Source organism: Pteropus vampyrus, unplaced genomic scaffold, assembly GCF_000151845.1.
Source record: "Pteropus vampyrus isolate Shadow unplaced genomic scaffold, Pvam_2.0 Scaffold79, whole genome shotgun sequence".
Classification (NCBI taxonomy): domain Eukaryota; kingdom Metazoa; phylum Chordata; class Mammalia; order Chiroptera; family Pteropodidae; genus Pteropus; species Pteropus vampyrus.
Window position 1 is genome coordinate 274668 of NW_011888860.1, and position 7839 is coordinate 282506.

Sequence of the window (7839 nt, forward strand, 5' to 3'; positions counted from 1 at the left end):
TATGGAAAACAGTGCGGAGGTTCCTCAAAATACTAAGAATTGATCTATCATATGATCCAGCAATCTTCCTCCTGGGTATTTACCCCAAAGACTTGAAAATCAATATCCAAAAAGATATTTACACACCGATATTCATAGCAGTATTATTCATGGTAGCCAGGACAACTGAAGTGTCCTACGATAGATGATTGGCTAAAGAAGCTGTGTTACATATATACAATGGAATATTACTCAGCCATAAGAAGAGATGAAATACTGCCATTAGCGACAACATGGATGGACCTGGAGATAATCATGCTAAACAAAATAAACCAGACAGAAAAAGTTGAAAATCACATGATATCACTTATATGTGGGTTATAAACCTAAAAGCAACCGATGAACAGGACAAACAAACAGAGATTCATGGACATGGACTATAGATCAGTGGTTACCGGAGAGTAGGGTATGAGGGGAATGGGGGAGGTAGACAAGGTAAAGTGGGTCAAATACGTGGTGACAGAAAAAAATCTAACTATGAGAAGTGAACACACAGTGTAAATATATACGCTTTACTGTTAAAGTGTACAGCTGAGACTTACTGGATTTCAGTAATCAATGTCGTCATAAAAATAAATAAATAAAAATTTTTAAAAAGTAAAGACAGAGTTAAACGATCTTTTAAAATTGATCATGGTAGTGCTTGCACAGCTCTAAATATACTGAATATATTAAAACTGTTAAATTCATACTTTTAGTGGATGAATTGTGTGGCATGGGAATTATATCTCAATAAAGCTGTTTTTTAAATAAGTTAAAAGACAAATTGTTGGGAGGAAATACTTACAACATATATATCAGATAAGGGATTTAATGCTTTATATATAATGAGCTCATTCTAGCTCATTCTAATTCATTAGAAAAAGTCAAAACATAGCATAGTAAACAAAGGAGAAGAAAAGGCAACTTGCAAGAGGAAAAATAAAAAGAACCAATGAGAATACGAAAAAATCAGTAATCAGAGAAGCCCAAATAAATGCAAAAATAAAATGCCATTTTTTCCTTACCATATTGATAATAAAGAAAAAAACTGGTAATATCCAGTACTGAGAATAGAGGAAATTGACTCTCTTATACTAATGGTAGGAGCTTAAACATATCAACTGCTTTTCTGATGAACAAAGAAATTCCAGCAATTCTAGTTTTAGCAATCTCTTGTATCTTTTACATATGCACAGCCATGAATTCATTAATTGCTGAATTGTTTGTAACAAAAAAAAATGGAAAATTTGACTTTTTACCAATAGGTAAATAGTTAAAGTATGGTGCATCTATACCATGGAATATTATGTATCTATTGAAAAACATTGAACTAGACCTATGTATACTGACATAGAAAGATCTTTGAAATAAATTGTTAAGAGAATAAAGCATATTGTAGAGTACCGTGTATGGTATGTGATCACATTTGGTTTTTTTAAGACTACAAAAAGTGTATGTGTGTGTGCATGTGCGTGTGTGTGAAGGATACACTCCAAATGTTAACAGGGAGGACTTTAACTTTTTGTTCCACATTCTTTTATTTTCTCTCTTTTAAACTCACCTCTTAATAATTTATTACTAATATTTTTTAAAATATGAGTTCTAAGAAGAAATGGAAGTCAGATATCTACTCAGAACTACTGAATCACAATCTCCAGAAGTGGAGATTGAACATACATATTTTTTTAAGCTCAAGAGGTGATTCTGATACACAGCAAGAATTGAGACTGTAAAAAACAGTATATAGTTTCTCAAAAATGTAAACATAGAATTACTATATGATCCAACAATTCCATTCCTGGGTATATAGCCGAAAGAATTTAAAGCAGGAACTCCAACGGATATTTGTATACCTATGTTCATAGCAGCATTATTCACTATGTTTATAGCAGCAATAGCCAAAAGATGGAAACAACCCAAACATTCATCAACAGATGAATGGATAAACAAAATGTTGTATATACATACAATGGAATATTATTCAGCTTTAAAAAGGAATTACATCTGACACATGCTATAACATGAATGAACCTAGAAGATATAATGCTAAGTGAAAGAAGCCAGACACAAAAGGACAGAATATTGTATGATTCTACATATATGAGATACTTGGAGTAGTCAAATTTATAAAGATAGAAAAATGGTGGTTTCCAGGAGCTGGAGAAAAAGAATATGGGGAGTTATTTTTTCATGGGTATAGAGTTTCAGTTTAGGAAGATGAAAAAGTTCTGGAGATGGATGGTGATGATAGTTCCACAATATATAAACATACTTAATACCACTGAAAGGTACATCTAAAAATGACTAAACGGTAAATTTTATGTTATATATATTTACCACAATGAAACGTTCTTTTTGAAAGAATGAGAAAAAATATATATGAAGAAACCTTTGTGATGACAATGACTTAATACTGAGGCTTAAAGAATTCTCAAATATTTATAAAGATAGATTATAGATTTCTGAAATATTTATCATGAATTAGTGAATTAAGATAGGGGCTTCATCTTTCCTAAACAATTGCCAAATATTTACTGAATATTTTACATATAAAAGGCTCACCATACTATCTTCCACAGTAGCTGCACCATTTTACATTCCCAACAGCAATGCACAAGGGTTCCAATTTATCCATGTACTCACCAACACTTGTTGTTTTCTGGTGGGTATTTTTTCATAATAGCCAACCTAATAGGTATAAAGTTATGTATTTTTCTCTGCATATGTTCTGATTTAATCAGTTAATGAACTTGCTCTGACAATTATCTATTTCCTTTGTTTTCTTATATGAAACCTGAAATAGTTTAATGATAAATTATTGGTTACTAGCAAATAAATACTAAATACACATTTTATTTGTTTGTTTGTTTGTTTGTTTGTTTGTTTGTTATTTATGCCTACAGCATCTGGTCTTCCTAGGTGGTCTCCCATCCAAGTACTAACCAGGCCCAACTCTGTGTAGCTTCCAAGATCAGACATCTGGCTTATTCAGGGTGGCATGGCCATAGACCATGGACTATGGCTCCACTGGAGCACGAACTCAGGACCTTCTGCATGTAAAGCAGATGTGTTGACCGCTACACATCCTAAACACACATTTTAAAACAGCCTTTGTCAATAACCTTTTTTTAATTAATAAACTTTTTCTTGAGCAATTGTAATTACAGAGTTCTCATATATTACTTTATTCCATCCCCCCTCATTTCTCCTATTTTTAACATCTTGTATTAGTGTTTTAGTGCAGTATATTTGTTACAATTGATCATCCAATTTGATACATTGTCATTAACTAAAGTTTATAGTTTACATTAGGATCCATTCTTTGTGTTGTACATTCTATGGATTTTGATGAATGTATCGCCATTCTGTATCCTACCAAAAAATAATTTCACTGCCTTAAAAAATCCCATGTTTTCTACCAATTCATCCTTCTCCCTCCACCCTTTGTCCCTGGTAAACACTGATCTTTTTTATTCTTTCCAGATTATCAAATAGTTGGAATCATATCGTGTGTAGCCGTTTTAGATTGGCTTCTTTCACTTTGCAATATGCATCTATAAGCAAGAAGGTACCTCTGTGTCTTTTCCTGGCTTGATAACTCATTTTTTTTATCGCTAAATAATATTCCATTGTATGGATGTTTTATACTTTCCAAGGAGTAGGATTATTAAATAGTGTGATAAGAATATATTTTGTAAGAAATTTATAATAGTTTTGCAAGAACCTTCGAAACTGTCTTCCAAAATGTACCATTTTGCATTCCCACCAATAATGAATAAGAATTCCTGTTGCTCCACATCCTTGCTAGCATTTGTTGTTGTCAGTGTTTTGAATTTTGACCATTTTATAGGTATGTAATGGTATCTCGTCGTTTCTTTAATTAATTCCCTAATTTAATTAATTTTCTAATAACATGATGTGGAATATCTTTTCATATGCTTATGTAATCTGTATATTTTCTTTGCTGAGGTGTTTGCTCAGATCTTTGCCCTTCTTTATTATATTATTATTATTATTATTATTATTATTTAGTTTTAAGAGTCCTTTGTACATTTTGGATACCAGTTCTTTATCCGATATTTATCACTTTTGCAAAGATTTTTCTTTTTTCCTCTGGCTTTATTGAAATATAATAGACAATTAGTTGTTCGCATTTACATTGTACAATTCAATGACTTTTTTTCCAATTATAGTTGGCATACAATAATATATTAGTTTCAGTTGTACAGCATAGTGATCAGAGATCCACATAACTCACAAAGTGATCACCCTACTAAATCTAGACCCCTCTTCTCCCTTAAATATTTATTACAACATTATTAACTGTTTTCCTTATGCTACACTTTATATCTCCATGTCTATTTTGTATCTATACACTTGTACTTCTTAATTCCTGAGCCCTTTTTCGCTGTTCCCCCAAACTTCTTCCATCTAGTAGCCCACAAAATATTTTCTGTATCTATGAGTTTATTTCCATTTTTGTTGTTGTTGTGTTTATTTTGTTCTTTAGATTCCACATGTACGTGAAATCATGCGATATCTGTCTTTCTCTATCTGACCCATTTCATTCAGCACAATACCCTCTAGGTCCATCAAGGCAATATCTTTTTTCATTCCCTTTCTTTAAGTCTGTGCGTGTCTTTTAATCTGAAATGAGTCTCTCGTAGGCAGCATATGTAAGGGTTTTGTTTTCTTATCCATTCAGCCACTCTCTTTTGGTTGGAGCATTTAAGTCTTTTCCATTTGAGGAACTTCTTGATAGGAACATAGTTGTTACCATTCTTTATTCCTGTTTTTAATACATGTTTTTCTTCTTAAAGAAGTCTCTTCAACATTTCCTGTAATACTGGCTTGGTGGTAATTAATTCCTTTAGCTTATTTTTGCCTGAGAAGCTTTTATCTGTCCTTCAACTCTAAATGATAGCTTTGCTGGAGAAAGTATTCTTGGTTGTATATCCTGGGGTTTCATCATGTTGAATATTTTCTACCAAACCCTTCTGTCCTACATAGTTTCTTTTGAGAAATCAGCTGCCAGGCTTATGAGTGCTCCCTTTCAGGTAACTAACTGCTTTTCTCTTGCTGCTTTTAAGATTATATCTTTGTATTTAAACTTTGGCATTTTAATTACGATGTGTCTTGGTGTGGGCCTCCTTGGGTTCCTCTTTCTTGGGACCAGGTTAGAAAAGTTTTCCATCATTATTTCTTCAAATAGCTGTTCGACATCTTGTTTTCCTTCAGGTACCCCTATGACGTGGATATTGTTACATTTAATTGTGTCCCATAGGCTCCTTAAATTATTATTATAGTCTTGGCTTCTTTTTTCTTGTCGTTCTGATTGAATGTCCTTAGCTTTCTCATCCTCTATATAGATCATGTGATCCTCTTCTTCATCCACTCTTTTTATGCCATATAATTTACTCTTCGTCTCAGATAATGTGTTCTTCATTTCTGACTAGTTCTCTTTTATAATTTCCATTTTTATGTTTTTTATCTCTTTGTTAAAATCCTCACTAAATTCATCTACACTCCCCCTAAGTTCACCGAGCATCTTTATAACCAGTGTTTTGAACTCTGCATCTGTTAGATTGCTTGACTCCATGATTCCTGGATCTCTGTTCTATTCTCTCATATGGTTTCTGCTTCTTTGACTTCCCATTTTGGCTGCCTTTCTGTGTCTATTTCTAAGTACTAAGCAAAGCTCCTAAGTTTCCCAGTCTATTTAGCATAGCTTTGTGTAGTAGGTGTCCAATGTCACAGTCCTCAGAGGGGTTCAGCTGCAGACCAAGTTTAGCCCCAGCCTGTGCCTCTCTGGGGCCACCTGTTAAGATTAAGCAAGCAATCCATGTTGTGCTTATAACTGACTCAAGAAACCACACCAGAAACCGAGGCCAGCTGCCACCAGTGTGAGTCTTGGTGCTGCTCAGCAACAAGCATCGTACTCACCGAGGACACAATTGGATGTGGCTTTGGTGGGGACACAAGTTGAGGGAGGCAGAGTTTCATGAAATCCTCTGAGCAGAGCGAACTTTGTTATCCAGATTGATGACATCTCAGCTATGACGGCACTGAGTCCACACACTGGGAGGGTAGAGGGCTCAACAGAGGAACTATGGATACTGCTGGCACTTCTGCCGGGGAGAGAGTCTTACCTCCAACCCTCACTCTGACAATTCAGTGTACCCCTGTAAGTTCCTGGTGCCCCCCCATGCTGCCTATTGGGCACTGGTGCTCAGAGTGAGCAGGTTGTCACTGGGAAAGTCCACTCTCAGACAGGCCCCTTAAAGATGTGTCTTCAGCTGTCAGCTGTCACTGCCGCAGCCTCTGTCCCACTCAGCCGCTGGGACTGGGCAGCCTTGCATCTTCGCCCCCTCCTACCTTCTACTGTTGTAGGTTGATTAATTATTTCTCTCCTGAGTTGTAGTGCTTCTGTTTGTCTACATCCCAAGCAACTTTTCTTGCTGTTTGCTCTGTGTTTCTGTCAGAATTTTGATTTGGTCACAAGATTGATGAACAAAGCCTCTATCATCCCTGCCATTTTTTTTAGATGTCGCAGATTTTTCTTTTAGTCTGTTTTTATCTTTTCATTCTCTTAATAGTATCTTTTGCAAAGCAAAAGTTTTGTTTGTTTGTTTGTTTATTTGTTTGTTTGTTTAAGTCCATCTTATCACTTTTTTTCTTTTATGAGTTGTGTTTTGGTGTTCTGGGTACAAGGTCATCTCCAAACCCAAGGTCTTCTAGATTTTCTTCTATACTATCTTCTAGAAGTTTTATAGTTTTGCCTATAACATTTAGGCCTATGATCCACTTTGAACTAATTTTTATGAGGTGTGTAAGGCCTGTGTCTAGGTTCATTTTTTTGCATGTGGATGTCCAATTGTTTTAGCACCATTTGTTGAAAAAGCTATCATTTCTCCATTGAATTGTCTTTGCTTCTTTGTCAAAGATAAATCAACTATATTTTCGTGAGTGTATTTCTGAGTTTTCTATTCTATTCCATTGCTCTGTGGGTCTATTCTTTTGCCAAAACCATACTATCTTGATTACCATAGCTTTAAAGTAAGCCTTGAAGTCTGGTAACATCAGTCTTTGGATTGTCAGTACCTTCAAAAATGTGTTTTCTATTCTGGGTCTTTTGCCTTTCCACATAAAATTTAGGATCAACTTGTCAATATCCACAAAATAACTAGCTGGGATTTTTATTGCATTGACTCTATAGATTAAGTAGCATACAAATTGATATTCCAATCAATGTTTTACAATATCATCAACATGGGTTTTCATCATTTATTTTTATTTTTGATAATTTTACAGTTATTTTTATGTGTTTTTAATTACTGGTAAGTTAAAGTTTTTTTCTTTAAGTATACAGTTGCATTTCCTCTTTGTATATTTTTATTCATATTTTGGTATCCATGAATTACACATATAACAAAAAGTTGGCCACTGCCTTCTAAATTTGCTCAAAGATTTTCCAAGTTTGTTATTTGCCTCTCAATTTTTTATTTGTCATATATTTTAATTATAGTTTTACATTTAATTAAAAGGAATGCAGTTGGTCAACACTCTGATTTTAGCCAATTGAGAACTTCGTTAGATTTCTATTTTACAGAATTGTTAAATAATAAATTTGTGTTGTTTTAAACCACTGAGTTTGTGGTCATTTCTTATGGAGGTTATAGAAAACTAATGTATTCCTTTAATATTTCATTTTCATTTTTGTCATAACATTGTATAAACATTGTATAAAAGAACATTGTATAAAATAAACACTGTATAAAATGTAACATTATATAAAATAAAATAATGAAAGAAAATCCA